Source organism: Heptranchias perlo, unplaced genomic scaffold (genome assembly GCF_035084215.1).
Source record: "Heptranchias perlo isolate sHepPer1 unplaced genomic scaffold, sHepPer1.hap1 HAP1_SCAFFOLD_56, whole genome shotgun sequence".
Taxonomy (NCBI): domain Eukaryota; kingdom Metazoa; phylum Chordata; class Chondrichthyes; order Hexanchiformes; family Hexanchidae; genus Heptranchias; species Heptranchias perlo.
In genome coordinates, this window is record NW_027139581.1 from 5,370,990 (window position 1) to 5,392,474 (window position 21,485).

The following is a 21,485-nucleotide window of genomic DNA, read 5'->3' on the forward strand; positions in this document are numbered from 1 at the left end:
CTTCCAGTACAATTATGAAGAGGAAATGTGACTTGAGGATGTCAATAAGAAGTTGTCAGATTGTGAGAGTTTTATTGCACTCTCGCTGGGTGTGTTTATCGTTATCAGGGCCTCAGTCTGTTTTGGTGATTGTTACTTTTCCTTATTCACTGACTGAATAAATAAACATAATTCAAATGTATTTAAAGAATAGAATTAGTGATTTCTTGATCCTAATGAATTATTAGGATACTGTATTCAAAAACTCAGAATCAGCAGAATTCACTGAAGAACGTGGTTGATTTAATTCATATATTTTAATTTAGTTTTAATTGAATGTGCAAAGTAAATTTAATGAACACATTTTATATCCAACCAGCTGTTCCCTGACACCAATAACCACTGAAGTGACCCGTTCAATGTATTAGTTGGATTGTGTTAGTGGGACCGATAGATTAGATTTCCTCTCACACTCTGATGCAGTCTCTCCCTGTGAATCCCAGCCTCTCCAACCACCACATTGAATCCTCTGTCTCCTCATCCATTGCTTCAGTTTATCCGCTTTCCCAAACAATCTGTTCCGAACTCCCCTCCTGCTCCGACATGTCCTTTTCCTTGTCTCCCTCCCAATCTCACTCATTGCCTCGGTCTCCAGCTGCCTCTTCCAATCCGATCCGAAGCCTCAAACTCACGGCCATCGCTTTCGGCCTTTCCCCGTTTTGTGTCAGCCTCTGTCGGTTCTCTTAACCCAGGGCAACAAACCAGCTGCACCTCCCCCTGTCCCCTCACCTTTCCGGCCTTCGCTCTCTTTCCCGTCAGTCTGGAGCCCAAATTCGGCTTTAACCCGGATTCCCGCTCGGTAAAACTCCATCTCCCTTCCCCACTGGCACTGCGCTCTCATTCGGCCCTTCCAGTGGATCCAGTGCTCATTTATTCACTTTCTTTATCGATTTCACAATTCATTATTGATCATTGAGTTTATAAACATTTCTCTGCCCGAAAGCGCTGTCCAGGTGAATGAATCAGTTTCCACCGTTCGATGCAGCAACAAAGCTGGAAATTTAACCCCAGATCCTGTCAAATTGCTGCTTTGGCTCCAGGTCTGATCAGTAATTTCTCTGCTTCCTTTTCTCTCTCTTACAGTTAACTTGTTGGCGATTGTGATCCTGTCCCGAGGAAAGTGCGGGCTCTCCAAAATGTAGCAGTCGCTACCTGCTGGGAATGGCAGCGGCCGATCTCCTGGTCGTTATCACTGATCTGATATTGACACGGGTTGGTCAAATTTATTTCCCCAATTCATTCTTGTTCATTACTCCCGTGTGTCGTCCCATTATGTTCTTGGGTTCTGCAGCCACAGTGGTTTCTGTCTGGCTCACAGTCGCTTTCACCTTTGATCGATTTGTGGCCATTTGTTGTGAGAATCTTAAAACAAAATATTGCACCGAAAAAACGGCGGCTGCAGTTATCGGAACAGTGAGTGTGTTGGGCTGTTCAGAGAGTGTTCCCTGGTACTTCATATATCAACCTTACCTTATAATTGATAATGTTCCCCGGGATTGTGTCTTTAAACTGAACTTCCGCACTTCCCCAGTGTGGGCCGCATATGAGTTCGTTCACCTAATTTTAACCCCTTGTGTCCCGTTCTTTCTGATTTTGCTGCTCAATGTTCTGACGGTCAGACGTATTTTAGTGGCCAGTCGAGTCCGCAGGGGACTCCGGGGCCGCAGCAATGAAGAGAATCAGAAGGATCCAGAGATGGAGAACCGAATGAAATCCATCATTTTACTCTTCAGTATATCGGGCAGTTTTATCCTATTATGGGTGACCCAGGTTGTAAATAACATTTATCGGCGAATTTCAGACACTCGGTATTATAATTCCTACACTGACCCTCGTTATATCACAGAAACCACATCAGGAATGCTGCAGCTTGTCAGTTCCTGCACAAACACGTGTATTTATGTCCTGACCCAGGCTAAATTCAGAGAGGAGCTGAAGAACGCGGTGAAATACCCACTCAATCTAATTGTTAAATTCGTTAAATCGTTGAAAGGGCTGAAGGGTTTCAAGCACAATAACTATTTCTAGCCATTTCATACTCCACCCCCTGCACTACCCACCGGATGGAAAGTACATTTTATATTCGCTGAAATAATCTTACATCTGATTCTGATGTTACATTATATTGATAATCTGCCCCATTGAGGCGTGATTCGCTCTGCAGACAACACATGAATTGTTGCTCCAACAGGCGGCACGAAAGAGCTCAACTGGACTTCAACGAAATGGCCGCCCTGCAAAATGGGCAAACCTGTCAATGAAAGTAGCTACTGTGGGCCTGATCAGAATGGGTGCACTCCACATAAATGGAGAAATAGAATGACAGAGAGAGATAGACAGACAGACAGACCAACAAACAGATAGATAGATAGTTAGATAGATAGATAGATAGATAGATAGATAGATAGATAGATAGATAGATAGATAGATAGATAGATAGATAGATAGATAGATAGATAGATAGATAGATAGATGGATAGATAAAGGCATGGAGAGGAAGAGACAGGGTTACACATAGAGATAAACTTACATATAGAGGCAGATAGAAAGGGGAAATGAGAGACAGTTAGAGCCATAAACAGAGAGAAAAGCAGATCATTGAGAAAGAAGTAATGAAGAAAGAGATAGAAAGGAAGACGTAGAGAAAAAGAAAGTGAAAGTGACCGAAGAGCAGAAAGCGGCAGAGAGAAAAGGACAGTTAACAAGTTAAAGAAAGACAGAAAGAAACAGAGTAAGAGATTTGGATGGAGAAACATCTCGAGACAATCAGAAAGAAAAAGAAATAAACAGAAAAGAGGGAGAGAGGGAGAAAGAATAAAGGGCAGAAACAGAGAGGGGACAGGAAGATAAATAGAAATGACAAGAGAGATGGAAAAACATGAAAGGAGAAAAATATAATGAGAAAGAAATACAGGGAGAAAAAGCACAAACAGGAAAGGAGCATATTTCCATTAGAAATCAGAGACAGGAAATGAATAACACAGATTAAGAGAAAGAGAGGGAATTTACCAGCGAGAGCGAGTTGAGAGAAACAGGTGGACAAATGGAGAAAGAAACTCAGAGGTGCAGAAGGAAAGTGGACAGAAAGTGAGAGGCACACAGGGAAAATTGCAAAGAGAGATTGAAACAGGGCGATAGAGACAAAAGAGGTGAAACAAAGAGAACTGGTGACACAGAAAGAATCAGTGCAGGAGAGAGACAGACAGCAAAAGAGACAAAGTGAGACAACAAAAGAAAGAGGCGGATATTTGCTGGTCTGCAAATGGACAATGTAATTCATTAAAACGAAATTTGTACAGTGTCGTTTATATTAACACATCTCAAAACACTTTACACAATGAATTAATTCTGAACTGCGGAGACAGCTATGCAAATAAATATGTTTATGAATATAATTACTATATATGTATCTGAACAGAAGAAATGGGTATTTTTATGTTGAAAAAAACATCCAATTTTACTGTTACTTTTTCTTCATTTGTATAAAAGATAATGTTGGACTGATGTGCAAGAATTAATGATACATTTACGTAGTCTGCGAACAACGAAATTAAAGTTGATTGTGAATTCATAGAAAAGAAGGAGATGGAGAAAGTGAAGAGAGAAGTAAAGAAAAGGAAAGACAGAACAGAGAGAGTGAAAGGCAGAGCGAAAGTGAGAGAAAGAGTTGAAAAGGGGGTGAGAATGCAAAAAAGACAGAGATAGACAGAGAGAGTGGGGAGAGAACGAGCGAGAGGGACAGCGAGGCAAATGGAAAGAAGAGATAAAGATGGAAGACTGAAACATAGAGATACAAAGAGAGAAGCAAAGGGTGACAGAGAAAAAATATAGAAATGGAACAGTGAAACAGAGATAGAAATTAAAAGAGGGTGCAGTAACAAGTCAGAAAAATGCCAGAAAGAAGACTGAGAAAGATAAATATATTGACAGAGAGACAGAACCAGTGAAAGGCAGACAGATAAAAAAAACAGCAAGGTAGAGACAGGAATGTGATTAACACACAGAGTGGGTGAGTGCAGAAGCAGAACAGCAGGAGATGAAGCAGGCGAGCCAGTTAATGTCTGTTCTGGGGGAACAGGTTTTGGGTTTAATTTTGACAGTTGTGAAGATGATGCCTGGAGGCTGCACAATAAAGTCACTCAGTCTTGTGGAACTGACCCTGCCCTTTATTTACAGCAGGAGTTTTACCAGCTGCTCTGTACAGTGTGTAACTTTCCCAGTGACCTGCTGTATTCTGTATTAAATCAGCCTGTACTCTTACCCCTTCTGCTGTGTTAGTAAACTGGACAGGGTCCCACAGCACTGGAACTAAAAGCAAAATATTCTAAATCTGAAAGAACAAAGGTTATCGTTTCGGGCGTGGAGAATCTTCTTCATCAAAATTCATCCAATCAGAAAAATAGACGTGGGCTATCTGCACGTATATAAATTAAAAAAAAACAATATTTAAGTATGCAAAAAGCACAAAGCAAGAGAAGAATCATGGGGAGAGGGGTGTATCAGATTATCTCAGTCAAATGACCCCATGCAGAATGAGAAAGATAGAAAGTCTTGCATGTCCATAGCGCCTTTCCCAGTGTCACGTTGTCCCAAAGCGCTTTACAATCAATGAAATACTTTTAACTGTACTCACTGTTGTAATGCAGGCAGCCAATTTGAGCACAGCAAGCTCCCATAAACAGCAATGAAGAAAATGATGAGATAATCTGTTTTAGGTCTTGGTTGAGTGATAAATATTGGCCAGGACATCGGGGAGAACTCCACTGCTCTTCTTCGAATAGTACCATGGGATCTTTTACATCCACCTGTGAGGTCCTCAGTTTAACGCCTCATCCGAAAGACGGCACCTCCAACAGTGCAGCGCTCCCTCAGTACTGCACTGGAATGTCAGCCGAGATTTTATGCTCAAATCCCTGGAGTGCAAACTGTGCCCAGGCAAGGACCATTTTTTCCAATCAATATATTAAAGTTAAGCGTCCAGCAATCAGGCATCAGCTCATGTAACCTGAACTCCAGGTTACAACAATTCTCTCAAAATGATTGCTGATTTTATTTTCATCCGCCATTTGTGCAGTGTCCATAAAATAAGGTAAACGGAAGAAAATGAAAACAAAAAAGATTCTTCATGATAACATGAATCAATACCAGCAGTGGTAATATAGGGAATGGCATCAAACAGGGAATGAGAGATGCATGTAACAAGGGCACTGTAGTAATCATGGGTGACTTTAATCTACATCTTGACTTGGCCAAACCAAATTGGTAATAATACTGTGGAGGATGAATTCCTGGAGTGAGTCTGAGATGGTTTTTTAGACCAGTACGTTGAGGAGACAACTCGGGAACAGGCTATCCCTAATTGGATATTGTGCAATGAGAAGGGGTTAATTAATGATCTTGTTTGCGTGGTCCTTTTGGAAAGAATGGCCATAACATGATAGAATTCTTCATTTAGATGGAAAGTGAAATAGTCCAATCGAAACTAGGGTCCTAAATCTAAACAAAGGAAACTACGAAGAATGAGGAGTGAGTTGGCTGTGATAGATTGGGGATTACCATGATGGTGGATAGGCAATGGTTAACATTTAAGGAATGAATGCATGAACTGCATCAATTAAACATTCCTTTCTGGCGCAAAAACACAAAAGGAAAAGCGGCCCAACCATGGCTAACAAAAGAAATTAAGCATAATTTTAGATCCAAAGAGGAGTCATATAAAGTTGCCAGAAAATGTAGCAAGACTGAGGATTGGGATCAGTTTATAATTCAGCAAAAAAGATTAAAAGGGGAAAATAGAGCATGAGAGTAAACTTGCAAGGAACATAAAGGCAAACTGTTCAAGCTTCTGCAAGTATGTAAAAAGAAAAAGATTAGTGAAGACAAATGTAGGTGCCTTACAGTCAGAAACGGGAGAATTTATAATGGGGAACAAGGAAATGGCAGAGCAATTAAACAAATACTTTGGTTCTGTCTTCACGGAAGAGGACAAAAACAACTTCACAGATATGCTCGGGAACCAAGGGTCTAGTGAGACGGAGGTGTTCAAGGAAATTAGTGTTTGTAAAAGAATAGTGCTGGAGAAATTAATGGGACTGAAAGCCGACAAATCCCCAGTGCCTGATAATCTGCATCCCAGAGTATTAAAATAGTTAGCTATGGAAATAGTGGATGCATTGGTTGTCATCTTCAAAAACTGTATAGTTTTTGGAGAAATGCCTGCAGATTGGAGGGTGGCAAAGGTAACCACACTATTTAGAAAAGGGGGGAGAGAGAAAACAGGGAACGACAGACCGGTTAGCCTAACATCAGTAGTAGGGAAAATGCTCGAGTCGATTGTAAAGGATGTGATAACAGGACACTTCGAAAATATCAATGGGATTAGACAAAGTCAACATGGATTTATGAAAGGGAAATCTTGTTTGACAAACCTACTGGAGGTTTTTGAGGGTGTAACTGGTCGGATAGATAAGTGGGAACCAGTGGATGTGGTGCATTATGATTTTCAGAAGGACTTTGAGAAACTCCCACATAAGAGGTTCGTGTACAAACTTAAATCACCTGGGGTTGGGGTTAATTTTCTGGCATGGATTGAAAATTGGTTAACAGACAGGAAACAGAGAGTCGGAATAAATGGGTCTTTTTCGGGGTTGCAGGTGGTAACTAGTGGGGTACCGCAGGGATCCGTTCTTTGGTCCCCTGATTTGGATGAGGCAACCAAATGTAATATTTCCAAGTTTGCTGATGATACTAAACTAGGTGGGATGGTGAGTTGTGAGGATGATGCAAAGAGACTTCAAGGCGGTTTAGACAAGTTGATTGAGTGGGCAAATACACGGCAGATGCAGTATAACGTGGATAAATGTGAAGTTATCCACTTCGGATGGAAAAACAGAAAGGCAGAGTATTATTTAAGTTGTGATAGATTGGGAAACGTTGATGTACAAAAGGACCTGGGTGTCCTTGTACACCAATCACTGAAAGCAAGCATGCAGGTGCAGCAAGCAGTTAGGAAGGCAAATGGTATGTTGGCCTTCATTGCAAGTGGATTTGAGTACAGGAGAAAAGATGTCTCACTGCAGTTTTCAGGGCCTTGGTGAGACCACACCTGTTTGTGTGCAGTTTTGGCCTCCTTACCTAAGAAAGGATACACTTGGCATGGAGGGATTGCAGCGAAGTTTCACCAGATTGATTCTTGGGATAGCAGCACTATCGTATGAGGAGATATTCAATCGACTAAGCCTGTATTCACCAGAGTTTAGAAGAAAAAGAGGGGATCTCATTGAAACGTACAAAGCTCTGACAGGGCGAGACAGGCTGGATGCAAGGAGGATGTTTCCCCTGGCTGGGGAGTCCAGAACGAGGGGTCACAGGCTATGAAACGGAGCAGGACATTTCGGACTGAGATGAGGAGAAATTTCTTCATTCAGAGGGTGGTGAACCAATGGAATTCTCTACCCAGAAGGCTGTGGAGTCCATGTCACTGAAAATATTTAAGAAGGACATTGATAGATTTCTAGACACAGAAGGCATGAAGGGGTATGGGGAGAGAGCGGGAATATGGTATTGAGATAAAGAATCAGCCATGATCATATTGAATGGCCGAGCAGGCTCGAAGGGCCGAATGGTCTACTCCTGCTCCTATTTTCTTTGTTTCTATGTTTCGATGTAAAAAGGAAGAGAGTAGCAAAAGTAAACATTGGTCCCTTACAGGCTGAGACAGGAGAAATTATAATAGGTAATCAGGAAGTAGCAGATACGTTAAACAAATATTTTTTTTCTCTGTTTTCACAGTGGAAGACACTAAAAGCATAACAAAAATAATGGGGAACCAGGGGGTAAATGAGAGGAAGGAACTTAATACAATTAATATCACTGGACAAAAAGTACTGGACAAACTAATGGGACTAAAAGCCGACAAATCCCCTGAACCCGATGGCCAACATCCGTGAGTTCTAAAAGAGGTGGCTGCAGAGATAGTGGATGCATCGGTTATGATCTTCCCAAATTCTCTAGATTCTGGAATGGTCCCAGTGGATTGGAATGCAGCAAATGTTATCCCGCTATTCAAGAAGGGAGGGGGAGAAAAAACAAGGAATGACAGGCCAATTAGCCTGACCTCTTGCCGTCGGGAATATGCTGGAATCCATTATTAAGGAAGTGGTAACAGGGCACTTAGAACATCATAATATGATTCGGCAGAGTCAACATGGTTTAATGAAAGGGGAATCGTGTTTGACAAACTTATTCGAGTTTTTTGAGGATGCAACTAGCAGGATAGATAAAGGGGAACCAATGGATGTCGTACATTTGGATTTTCAAAAGACATTCGATAAGATGCCACATCAAAGGTTGTTGCACAATGTAAGGGTTCATGGAGTTGGGATAATCCATTAGCACGGATAGAGGATTGGTTAACGGACAGAAAATAGAGTGCGGATAAATGGGTCATTTTCAGGTTGGCAGGCTGTAACTAGTGGGGTGCCGCAAGGATCGGAGCTTGGGCCTCAGCTATTTACAATCTATATCAATGGCTTAGATGAACAGACCGAGTGTAATGCATCCAAGTTTGCTGGTGATACAAAGCTCGGTCGGAAAGTAAGCTGTGAGGAGGACACAAAGAGTCTGCAAAGGGATATAGACAGGCTAAGTGAATGGGTAAGAAGGTGCCAGGTGGAGTATGATGTGGGGAAATGTAAGGTTTTACAATTCGGTATGAAAAATAGAAAAGCAGAATATTTTTATATGTTGAGAAATTAGTAAAATTTGGTGTTCAGGGAGAATTGGGTGTCCTCGTACAAGAAACACAAAAAGTGATTATGCAGGTGCAGCAAGCAATGAGGAAGGCAAACGGCATGTTGGCGTTTATTGCAAGGGGGTTGGAGTACAACAGTAATGAAGTCTTACTACAGTTGTACAGGGCATTGGTGAGACCTCACCTGGAGTACTGCGCAGAGTTTTGGTCTCCTTATCTAAGGAAGGATATACTTGCCTTTGAGGCGGTGCAACGAAGGTTCACTGGATTAATTCCTGGGGTGAGAGGTTTGTCCTATGAAGAGAGGTTGAGTAGAATGGGACTATACTTTCTGGAGTTTAGAAGAATGAGAGGTGATTTCATTGGAACATATAAGATTCTGAGGGTGCTTGCCAGGGTACATGCCGAGAGGCTGTTTTCTCTGGCTGGAGAGTCGAGAACTAGGGGGCATAGTCTCAGGGTAAGGGGTCGGCCATTCAAGACTGAGATGAGGAGGAATTTTTTCACGCAGAGGGTTGTGAATCTTAGGAATTCTCAACCCCAGAGGGCTGTGGATGCTGAGTCATTCAATATATTCAAGACTGAGATCGATAATTTTTTCGACTCTCGGGGAATCAAGGGATATGGGGATCGGGCGGGAAGTGGAGTTGAGGTCGAAGATCAGCCATGATCTTATTGAATGGCGGTGCAGGTTCGAGGGGCCGAGTGGCCTACTCCTGCTCGTATTTTATGTTCTTATGCTCTTATATTGCTCAATGCTTTATTTAAAAAATTTAAATAAGTGATTTGATTCCCAAACAGAATTAAAACGATGGGATTCTTATCATTCTCCAGTGATTTCAACCGGCCATTCCATATCCAGACCCAGTGCTACCATGAGGCTATCAATGTCTGTTCATGGATTTCCAAGTGTCTTATATATAATTCGTGTTGGAGAGAATGTTCCTGTCACGTTTTCAACATTGGAATCTGTGTATTCAGAGAGAAAAATCCACGCGGAAGACCAGGATTCAATTCCCCGACAGGGAGGTTACACTTTTGCTGTCTTTAATTGATTCACTTTCATTTCTCTTGTAATTTACCTGCAATATTGGATGCGGAAAATACACTGAAAGACAAACTCGGACCATCCCGCTTTCCACAATATAATTTCACTGATATTCCAGCGATTTTAAAAGCTGCTCTCTGCCTCACCCTTCACCTCGATATCAGAACCAACAGTTCATCTGTTTTTTGGTGGTATTGTTTGAGGAAAGTTTATCACCCAGGTTTCCAGCCATGCGCACAGCAAGGTCCCTCAAACCGCAATGACAAAGTAACAGGTACATAATGCAGATGGGAAACGAGTGGAACTGAGCAGTATGAAAGTGTAACGGGATTAAATTAAAGAGCTGCCTGGAGTGGGGTTCACCCGGTTGTGAACCAATTGGATCTTAAGTCCTTAACCACTCGGCCTGGTGCTTAATGACACTTTATTTATCTTTCCACGGGCCACTGGTGAAAGAAGATGAACGACCACTTTTCCATCTCTTTGTTGGATCATGTCCAGAGTCAAATTATGTGAGGAACGCGGGAGAGAGTGAGGGAGAGAAAGAAAGAGACAGAGACCCCTTCAGAAAAACGGAGAAAGTGTGTGGCGCGCGCACACACCAACACACACACACAGACAGAAACACATCGGGTGACTCAAACACACAGAGAGAGACAGACTATCGGTCATTTGGCACATTCTTTGTTCTATTTCTGTCGTCGATTTCGTGAAATCTTGCAGATCAATTCCAACGAGCATAAAACTCGAAGTGTTCAAAGCCGTGCATTTTTAATTCACTGAAGAATGAGAAGTTTGCTGCATGTTCAACCGCTGATAATGGCATCCGCAGTCGGCAGGATCCGGACCTTCGCGGAAAGATCCCAATGGATTTCTGATCCATCGCCTTAACCACTCGGGGATACTCAGCACCATCTCAACACATCGACAAGCATGGAGACGTGGGGTTAAAATATTAGACTAAAAATCCAACGGGTTTATCCCCGCGTGGGTTCGAAACCCATTTCTGATAACTGTTATTTCCGTTCCATTTTGATACTGCTCATTGAAACTCTTGTTCCATCTGCCTCATGCACCTGTTACTCTGTCATTGCTGTTTGTGGGGCCTTGCTGGTCGCAAATTTCCAAACCTGGACGATAATGAACACCACCAAAAAGCAGATTAAATGACCATCCTTTTCATTGCTGTATGTGAGATCTTTCTGGTGAATCTCCTCTGCATCCCTTTCCGATGTCTTTGTCTCTCTGTCTCTCCCTGTCCTTCACCACAACACGAACGAGGAACTGGCACAGGTCGGAAAGTGAAGCTTTTGATGGCAGCAAAAGTTCCACTTTCGGTCGGGGAATTGAACCGCGGGTGCCCGAGTTCCAGGCGAGGATACTCACCACAATACTAACGAGGATCTGGTGTAATCTGGTGATGGACACTCACCACAGATGGCGTTGGACACCCTTCAAATTTCAGTGAATCTATTTTGAACATTTATTTAATGACAATTTGCGAAACTTCCTTCTTCAACTAACACCACCAAAACGCAGATTAACTGGCCATTCATTTCATTGTTGTATGTGGGATATTTCTCGTAAACCTCCTCTGCGCCCTCATCAGTGCCTCTCTCACTCTCCGTCTCTCTTCCTGTGTCTCGCTCTCTCTTTCTCTTTCTTTCTGTTTCTCTCTCTCTCTCTCTCTGTTGCGGGCTGCTGAATCAGCCCGGGATTGCTCACAGCTCGATTCTGCGGATTCATTTCTTGCAGATTATTCGGGTTCTGCCATCGAGGTGAAGAGTGAGGCAGAGAGCAGGTTTTAAAATCGCTGGAATATCAGTGAAATTAAATTGTGGAAAGTCGGATGGTCCGAGTTCGACATTCAGTGTATTTTCCACATCAAATAGTGGAGATAAATGAAAGTGAAGCTTTTAAAGGCAGAAACACCGGGACTTCGACATTGGAGAATTGAACGCTGATCAACCGCGTGACAAATGGGGATATTCAGCACGACACCAACGTGGAACGAGCGTGAGCAGTTGATGGACATTCCCCACAGATGGCGTATGACACGCTTCAAATTTCATTGAATCCATTCCAACCATTTATTTGATGACAAAGGAAAGCGTAGAAGAAGTGACACTCAAGTACATTACACATAAAGCAACATTGTGAAAGGACCAGGATGGCCGAGTGGATAAGGCGTTAGATTTAAAATCCAATGGGTTTATACCCGCGTGGATTCAAGCCCCACTCGTGGTAGATATTGTTTCCGTTATATTTTGATACTGATCATTGACTCTCTTTTGCAATTTGCATCACAGATTCATAGAAAGGTAACAGCACGGAAGGAGGCCTTTTGGCCCATCGTTTCCGTGCCGGCTCCATGCAAGACCAATCCAGCTGGTCCCACTACCCCGCCCTATCCCGCGAGCACTGCAATTTTTTTCCTTTCAAGTGCTTATCCCGTTCCGTTTTGAAAGCCATCATTGAATCTGCCTCCATCAGCCACTTCGGGATGCTGAATTAGCCCGGGTCTCTTCACAACGTGACTCTGCCTTTCATTTCTTGCTCATTATTGTGGTTCTGACATCGAGGTGACGCGGAGAGTGAGATTCAAAATCGCTGAAATATCAGTGAAATTAGATTGTGGAAAGTGGGATTGTCCGAGTTCGTTCATCAGTCTTTTTTCAACACGTCCAATTTTGGAGATAAATGAAAACTTTAAATGTCGTAGAAGTTCATCGTCCAGGTGTATTTTAAGCCAGGTCGACCATGTAATCGGTCGGGATACCCACCACGATACAAACGAGTAACTTGCGTGAACAATCGACCCCCTCACCGACGGCTGACACCGACACCAGTTCTGCTGTTCTGTGTCGCAGAGCGCTGGATTATTGCGATTTTAAGTGAGCAGCATTGTGCTTTTAGCAAGTAGTCGTGGCCGAGTGGTTAAGGCGATGGACTAGAAATCCATTGGGGTCTCCCCGCGCAAATTCGAATCCTGCCGACTACGGTCCAGAGTTTTCTTTTCCGACCTTTCATCTCTGCGTTTTAACCGATCCGAGTGTGTGTCAAATGAAAATGCTCGAATCCATTATTAAGAAGTAGTAGCAGGACATTCGCGGACTCATGATACAATCTAGAAAAGTCAACATGGTTTTATGAATGGGAAATCGTGTCTGAAAATTTTATTGGAGTTCTTTGAGGAAGTAACGATCAGGGTGGATAAAGGGGAACCAATGGATGCAGTATATTTGGAGTTCCAAAAGGCATTCGAAAACGTGCCATATAAAAGGTGGTATCCCTGCTGCTTGTTATTCTCCACGCTTGCACCCACCCGTGCCTTCTGCCGCTTCCTGCCACTGCTTCTGACCTTTACCTCGCAGAGAATAACAGTCACAAGATAAGAGTTCATAGATTGGGGATTTGCTAACTAACAGAAAACAAAGAGTCGGGATTAAAGGGTCATTTTCAAAATGTCAATCGGTAACTGATGGGTGCCGCAGGGATCAGTGCTGGGGCCTCAACTATTTACAATATATATCAATGACTTGCATGAAGGCACAGAGTGTATTGTTGCCAAATTTGCTGATGATACGAAAATAGGTGGAAAAGCAAGTTGCGAGGGTGACACAAAGGGATATTGACAGGTTAAGCGAATGGGCAAAACTTTGGCAGATGGAATATAAGGTGGGAAAATGTGAAGTCATCCACTTTGGAAGGAACAATAAAAAAGCAAAATATTATTTCAACGGAGAAATACTACAAAATGCTGCAGTACAGAGGGATCTGGGTGAAATCGTGCATGAAACACAAAAAGTCACCATGCGGGTGCAGCAAGTAATCCAGAAGGCAAACGGAATATTGGACGATTGAGAGAAAGACAGAGAAACGGACACTCACACAGAAAAGCTGAGAAAAAATGAGACACACACACATTACACCCAGAGGCACGGTCGTTCTTGGTGCCCGTCTGTTGCAGCGCGATGGATGGTTGCAATTTTAAGTGAGCAGCATTTAGCTGAGCTCTCGCAGACGTGGCCGAGTTGTTTCGGGCGATGGATAAAAAATTCAATGGGGTCTCCCCGTGCAGATTCAGAGCTTTGTTTTCAGACCCTTCACGTCTGCGTTTCAACCGACATGTGTGTGTCTGTCTGTCAGTGTGTGTACCTGTGTGTTTGAGTATCTATCTGTGTATCAGTGTCTGCTGAGTCAGTGTGTGTGTATTGTGTCTGTCCGTGTGTGTCTCACTTATTCAACGCTTTTCAGAGTGTCTCTCTGTCACTCTTTCCCCCGCTCCCCACATCATTTCATTCTGGACTTTGACTAACAAAGAGATGGAATATGTGAAAGACAAGCCTTCTTTCAACACATTGTGAGCTAGTTGCCAAGACTGATGCCCACTGAGCGACGGCTGATAACTATACCAGTCATGCGGCTCTGCGTCAATTGTTTGTCCGATTACGCTGGTGTGAAGCGCCTTGGGGCGTTTTGCTGCGTTAAAGACTCGATATCAATGCAATTTTTTGTTGTGGGCAATTGTGATTGCATCAAACTGAGAGAGTTGAGGGGAGAGCTGCACCGCCACCACTGGAGACGATTGGTATTGCAGGCATCTCCTGTTTTGTGAGTTTCACCGGCCTCCCTCTTCTCAGACCCCTTGATAACCTTGTCCGGTTCACGGTTTGGGAACCTCTGCTCTGCTCAGCTCTCTGGTGGGGTGGGGCTTGAACCCACAATCTTCAGACTCAAAGGCCAGAGTGGAGCAGAGAAGAGAGATCTGAGATTCGCTGGAATATCAGTGCAATTAATTTCGGGAAGGTGGGAACATTTTATCAATAGATTTTCTGCATCCAATTTTGCAGATAAATGGCCAGAAACATAAAAGTGAGACTTTTAATGCCACAATTGAACCTCGGTCTTCCGCGTGCTCCCACTAACGGAGAACTGATGCACGAAGTGAATGTCCTCTCACCACAGATGGTCTGAGACATGTTGTATGTTCCAGTCAATCTTTTTAAACTATTTATTTGATGATAGTTTGTTTAACTTTCCATGGGTCCCTGTTGAAAGAGTTCTTACATTTCACAATTCCATCACTTTGTTGGTCAAGGTACAGAGCAAAATGATGTGGGGAGCTGGGGACAAAATGACAGGGAGAAAGAAAGACTGTGAGACACTCAGAAAAGCGTGGAAGTGACACTCAGGCACGTTGCACACAAACTTTCCACGGGCCTCTGTTGAAAGAAAACTTACCTTTCACATTTCCATCTCTTTGTTAGTCAAGGTCCAGAATAAAGTGATGTGTGGAGCGCGGGAAAGAGTGACAGAGAGCGAGAAAGGCAGAGAAACGGAGTCCCACTCAGAAAAGCTTAGAAAAAGTGAGACAAACATACACATTACACACACAGGCCTAGTGAACCTTGGTGCCCGTGTGTTGCAGAGCGATGGGTCGTTGCCATTTTAAGTGAGCAGGTTTTAGTTGAGGTTCATTCGTTGTGCTGAAGGCAATGGACCAGAAATCTATTGGGGCCTCCCCGCAGCTTCGAATCCTGCCGACAACGGTTCACAGCTTTCTTTTCAAACCTTCCATATCTGCGTTTCAACATACACGTGTGTGTCTGTCTGTCAGTGTGTGTAACTGTATGTGTGATTATCTATCTGTGTATCAGTGTCTGTTTGTACATGGCTGCGTGTGTGTAATGTGTCTGTGCGAGTGTGTCTCACAGCTGAGTGCAGTGGATACAACAAAAGCTCCGGGCCCCGACAACATCCCGGCTCTCGTGCTGAAGACTTGTGCTCCAGAACGAGCGGCGCCTCCAGCCAAACTGTCCCAGTACAGGTACAACACTGGCATCTACCCGACAATGTGGAAAATTGCCCAGGTATGTCCTGTCCATAAAAAGCAGGACACAACCAATCCGGCCAATTACCGCCCAATCTGTCTACTCTCAAACATCAACAAAGTGATGGAAGGTGTCGTCGACAGTGCTATCAAGCGGCACCTGCTCACCAATGCTCAGTTTGGGTTACGCCAGGACCACTCGGCTCCAGACCTCATTACAGGCTTTGTCCAAACATGGACAAAAGAGCTGAATTCCAGAGGTGGGGTGAGAGTGACTGCCCTTGACATCAAGGCAGCATTTGACCGAGTGTCGCACCAAGGAGCCCACGTAAAATTGAAGTCAATGGGAATGATGGTGAAAATTCTCCAGTGGCTGAAGACATACCGAGCACAAAGGAAGATGGTTAGTGGTTGCCAAAGGCCAATCATCTCAGCCCCAGGACACTGCTGCAGAAGTTCCTCAGGTCCATCCACCACCCTAAACATTCACTCCCTCCACCACCGGCGCACAGTGGCTGCAGTGTGTACCATCTACAGGATGCACTGCAGCAACTCGCCAAGGCATCTTCGACAGCACCTCTCAAACCCGCGACCTCTACCACCCAGAAGGACAAGGGCAGCAGGCGCATGAGAACAACACCACCTGCACGTTCCCCTCCAAGTCATACACCATCCCGACTTGGAAATATATCGCCGTTCCTTCATCGTAGCTGGGTCAAAATCCTGGAACTCCCTTCCTAACAGCACTGTGGGAGAACCTTCACCACACGGACTGAAGCGGTTCAAGAAGGCGGCTCACCACCACCTTCTCAAGGGCAATTAGGGATGGGCAATAAATGCTGGTCTCTCCAGCGACGCCCACATCCCATGAACGAATAAAATAAAACAACGCGACTGTTTCTTTCATTTCTTGCTCATTATTGTGGTTCTGTCATCAAGGTGACGCAGAGAGGAAGGTTTAAAATCACTGGAATGTCAGTGAAATTATATTGTGGAAAGTGTGATAGTCCGAGTTAGTTTATCAGTGTTTTTTCACGCATCCAATGTTGAAGATAAATTGCAAGAGAAATGAAAGTGAAGCTTTTAAATGCAATAAGATTTGATATATTTCGTCGGGGAATTAAGCCCCGGTCTCTTGCATAACAGGCGGGGATATTCACCACGACAGGAACGAGGAACTGCCGTGGGCTAATTCAGGACACTCACCACAGATGGCGTCATACACGCTTCAGGTTTCAGTGAATCTATTTTAACCATTTATTTGATGACAATTTGCTTAACTTTCCACGGGGCACTGTTGAAAGAAGACTTACCTTTCACATTTCCATATCTTTGTTCATCAAGGTCCAGAATAAAGTGATGTGGGGAGCGCGGGAGAGAGTGACAGAGCGAAGAAAGGCAGAGGAACGGAGACTCACTCAGAAAAACTTCGAAAAAGTGAGACACACAAATACAGGTACATTACACACACAGGCATCCTGATTCTTAATGCTCGTCTGTTCCAGACCGATGGATCTTTGTAATTTTAATGTAAACAGCATTTCGAACAGGTCAAGTTGTCGTCCCGAAATCCATTGGATTCTCCCCGCGTATGTTCGAATCCTGCCGACTACGGTTCAGAGCTTTCTTTTCAAACCTTTCATCTCTCCGTTTCAATCTGCACGAGTGTGTGGGTGTCTGCTTGTGTGTGTCTCACTTTTACAACGCAATTCAGAGTGTTTCTCTGTCTTTTCAAAGGAGTTAAAGTTGGGCCTCCCCGGTCTCCCGCTGGACAGACGAGACTAACGAGGAACTGCCGTGAGTCGGTCAAGGACAATCACCACGGATGGCGTTAGATGAGCTCCAATTTTCAGTGACTCTATTTCAACCATTTAGTTCATTACAATTCGCTTAACTTAGTGGTGCTACCGAGCCACTCTTGGTGATGGACATGGATGTTCCCCACCCAGAGTGCCCCTGCTACCGTCAGTGATTCCTCTAAGTGCTGCTCAACATGGAGGAGGACTGATTCATCAGCTGAAGGAGGGCGGTAGGTGGTAATCAGCAGGAGGTTTCCTTGCCCATGTTTGACCTGATGCCATGAGATTTCATGGGGTCCGGAGTCAATGCTGAGGACTCCCTCCTGACTGCACATCACTATATCGCCACCTCTGGTGGGTCTGTCCTGTCGGTGGGAGTGGACATTCCCAGGGATGGTGATGGAAGAGTCTGGGACGTTGGCCGAAAGGTATGATTCTGTGAGTATGGGAATGTCAGCCTATTCTTGGGACAGCTCTCCCAATTTTGTTACAAGTCCCAAGATGTTTGTGAGGAGGACTTTGCATTGTCGACTGGGCTTGGTTTGCCTTTGTTGTGTCCGGTGCCTCGTGGTCCGTGATAGCCTTTCAGTGTATTTTCCGCATCAAATATTAGAGCTAAATTGCAAGAGAAATCAACGTGAAACTTTTAAAGGCAGCGAAAGTGCAACCTCCCCGTTGGAAAATTGAACCCCCGGTCACTTGCGTGATAAGCGGTGATACTCACCAGTACACTAACGAAGAACTGGTGTGGGTCAGTAAAGGACACTCACCACAGATGGCGTTAAACATGCTTCAAATTTCAGTGAATCTATTCTAACCATTTATTTGATGACCTTTCATCTCTGCGGTTCAATCTACACGTGTGTCTGTCTGTCAGTGAGTGTACCTGTGTGTGTGTGTGTGTGTGTGTGTGTGTGTTAGTATCTGTCTATGTATCAGTGTCTGCGTGTGTACATGGCTGTGTATGTGTGTGTCTAAAATGAAAATGCTAGAATCCATTATTAAGGAAATTATCCTTCCTCCCTCAACTAACAAAACCAAAACGCAGATTAACTGACCATCCATTTCATTATTGTATGTGGGATCTTTCTGGTAAACCTCCACTTGGAGATATATTGGAAGAGGAATGAAAGTGAAGCTTTTAGAGGCAATAACAATGTAATCTCCCGGTCGGGAAATTGAACCCTGGTTTCCACGGGCCACTGTTGAAAGAAGACTGACCTTTCACATTTCCATCTCTCTGTTCGTCAAGGTCCAGAATAACGTGATGTGGGGAGAGCGGGAGAGAGTGACAGAGAGAGAAAGACAGAGAAAGAGAGAACCACTCAGAAAAGCTTAGAAAAAGTGAGACACACACACACACACACACACATTTAGGCACATTACACACGCAGGCATATATATATATATATATATATATATATATATATACACACACATACACACAGGCACATTACACACGCAGGCATACATACATATATAAACATTTTAGACTCGAATTTTTGGAGCAAAACTAGACGAAAGTTCAATTTATTGGAAAGCTTTGCGCACAAAGGGAGAGTGGGAAGCTTCCTCAAGCTCGCACCTCACTCTCAAAGAAACATCAGCACTAAACATACACACAGGCACATTACACACACCGGCATTTATATGTACACATGCACTCAGGCACATTACACAAAGAGGCATAATCGTTAAATCTCTCTCTCTCTCTCTCCCTCTGTGTTTCAATGTGTGTCTCACGATCAGGCTTTGTGTGTGTTTCTCTCTCTGTCTCCGTCTCTCTCTGTCTCTCTCTCTGTTTTTCTCTCTCTCCCTCTATGTTTCAATGTGTGTCTCACAATCAGTCTTTGTGTGTGTCTCTCTCTGTCTCTGTCTCTGTCGCTCTCTCTCTGTCTCTTTGTCTCTCCCCTCCCTCTCTCTCTGATACCCGCAGATCTGAGAATCACAGGGTCAAAGAAGGAAACAGATCGGAACACATTTGTGCTCTGCAACAGACGGGCCCCAAGAATTCAGTCCCCAAACAGTCTCCGCTCAATAATATTCTGAAAGTGACAATCACCTGTTTCATTCTTTTTCTGTTCTATTTTTCTCTGTCGTTTTTGAAGAAGAAGCGAGGCAAAGAAGTAAAATTTGTAATTGGCGTCTTAAAAATGCTTCCTCCCCGTCGGGGAGCTGAATCCCTGGCTGAGGGGGGATATCTCACCACGATGGAGAATATCCAATTGGAAATGATTTTTCCCAAATCCTTTAATTGCCCCACGTCCCCGTGTCTCGCCATCTCAGGGAAGAGGTCAAAGTCGCCGGAAAACCTTTGACCATTTAACGATTCCTGGAGCCGTTTTCCTGGGAGTCGGTTTTGAAACAGGACACAGGCTCAATGTGTTCCAATCTGTTTCCTCCTTTGACCCTGTGATTCTCAAATCTGCGGGTATTGGACAGATGGAGGGAGAGAGACTGACACAGACTCAGACAGACCGAGAGAGTCTCTTCCTGTCCCAGTGTCTCTCTCTCTTTCTGAGTGTCTCTCTTTATCACTCTTTTCCTCGCACCCCACATCACTTTATTCTGAATGTTAATTAACAGAGAGATGGAAATGTGAAAGGTGAATCTTCTTTCAACAGTGGCCCGTGGAAAGTTAAACAAACTGTCATCAATTCGGTCATTTCATTAAAATTTGAAACCTGAAGCAGGTGCGGACGGGGATCGAACCCGCGCTCTTCGGTTTACGAGACCGACGTCTTTCCACTTGGCCACCGCACCCCATGAGCAAAACGCGAATGATAATGTTCTTCAGCGGGTGAAGTCAGATCAACAGGTTTCTGCAACTGATTGCGACAATCGACTGATTGAGGAACAATGGATTTCGACTGTTCCGCCTGAACGAATAATTTCATGACAGTTTATTTAACGGGCTATTGTGGAAAGATTCACAGAGAGATAGAAAGAGACAGACAGAAAGAGAGAGAGAGAGACAGATAGAGGGAGAGAGATGGACAGATGGAGAGATAGACACAGATGGAGACAAGGGGGCGGGGCGGGGCGGAGCGGAGGCGGGGGGCGGAGGTGGGGTGGAGAGAGAGACCTTAATAGAGTTTAAAATCGCTGGAATATCAGTGAAATTAAATTGTCCAAAGTGGGATGATCCGAGTTAATCTTTCAATGTATTTTCCACATCAAATATTGGAGATAAATTGCAAGTGAAAGTTTTTCGGACGGAGGGAGGTGTACAGTGGTGTTTCCCTTTAGGTCGGTATTGGGACCATTGCTTTTTTGATATATATTAATAACTTGGACTTGGGTGTACAGGGCAAAATGGTAAAAATTGCAGATGACACAAAACTTGGAAGTGTAGTGAACAGTGAGGAGGATAGTGAAAGACTGCAACTAATATATATTCCTGAAGGCACAAAAACCCAACAGGAAAAGTGATCCAACCGTGGCTAACAAGATAAATTAAATATAGTATTAAATCAAAGGAAGAGGCAATAAAGTTGCCAGAAAAAGCAGTAAGCCTGAGGATTGGGAGCATTTTAGAATTCAGTAAAGGAGGACCAAGAAATTGATAAAGAGGGAAAATAGAAATTGAGAGTAAACTAGCAAGAAACATAACGGACCCCAAAAGCTTCTCCAGGGATGTAAAAAGCTAAAGACTAACGGTCGTGCTGGAAGGACCAGGATGACCGAGTGGTTCAGGCTTTGGATTTCAGATCCAGTGGATTTATCCCCGCGTGTTTCCGAACCCCACTCCTCGCAGCTGTTACTTCGGTTACATTTTGATCCTGCTCATTGTCACTCTTCTTCATTTGCATGATAGAAATGTTACCGCACGGAAGGATCGTTGCAATTTTAAGTGAACAGCATTTAACTGAAATCAAGTCGTTGTGACCGAGTGGTTTATGCGATCGACTGAAAATCCACTCGGGTCTCCCCGCGCAGGTTTGAATCCTGCCGACTGCGGTTCAGAGCTTTCTTTCTCAAAGCTTCCAACCTGTCCGTGTGGGTGCGTGTGTC

At 43.9% G+C, this 21,485-nt stretch overlaps 3 non-coding genes across 3 annotated transcripts; 2 read left to right on the forward strand and 1 right to left on the reverse strand.

Annotated features, from left to right (window-relative positions):
* Positions 1 to 12,003: 12,003 nt before the first annotated feature.
* trnal-uaa (transfer RNA leucine (anticodon UAA)) lies at positions 12,004 to 12,086 on the forward strand. Its single transcript has one exon. It is a non-coding gene; the product is annotated as a tRNA-Leu (tRNA).
* Positions 12,087 to 12,758: 672 nt separating this feature from the next.
* Positions 12,759 to 12,840, forward strand: trnas-aga (transfer RNA serine (anticodon AGA)). The gene has a single exon. It is a non-coding gene; the product is annotated as a tRNA-Ser (tRNA).
* Positions 12,841 to 20,162: 7,322 nt separating this feature from the next.
* Positions 20,163 to 20,234, reverse strand: trnat-cgu (transfer RNA threonine (anticodon CGU)). Its single transcript has one exon. It is a non-coding gene; the product is annotated as a tRNA-Thr (tRNA).
* Positions 20,235 to 21,485: the final 1,251 nt, after the last annotated feature.